Raw genomic sequence first — 559 nt, 5'->3', positions numbered from 1 at the left:
CAAATCCTCCTTCCCAATGAAAAAAAAAAAACAGCACTTGTGCAGCTGGTCTCAGTTCCCTCAAACTTTAGCTGTATATGACATTAATATAATGCTTAGTAATTTTACTGCTGCATTCTAAAAAACAGTGAAGGTGACAATAGTCTTCTTAATTTCACATTGGTGTTGATTAGCAGGGCTAGGAGCAGATATCTTAAAATATAAGGGCTGAAAGTCCTGTATTTGAACAGATGAAAGTCTAGAACCTGTGAGAGCTGGAACAGATCCATTCACAGTAAACTTCCCAATTAAATTTGGCAAGTTAAATTTCAAGATAGTAATTTTAGTACAGATCATAAATTCTCAAACTCCACAAAAACGAAGTATAGAAATATATAGAAAAGTGAGAGGCCAGCAGATATAAGAAGATGAAGCAAATAGCTCACTACCTGACAGAAGATTCCTCAAGCTGGAAATGTTTTAAAATTCTGCATTCTTTTGTACATTATCAGTTTCATAGTTTCATAGTAGTTTCATAGTAGCTAGGGTCAGGAGGGACCTGAACAGATCATCTAGCCTG

The sequence above is a fragment of the Alligator sinensis genome, unplaced genomic scaffold (genome assembly GCF_000455745.1).
Source record: "Alligator sinensis unplaced genomic scaffold, ASM45574v1 scaffold27_1, whole genome shotgun sequence".
Taxonomy (NCBI): Eukaryota; Metazoa; Chordata; order Crocodylia; family Alligatoridae; genus Alligator; species Alligator sinensis.
This window is presented reverse-complemented; position numbering follows the sequence as displayed.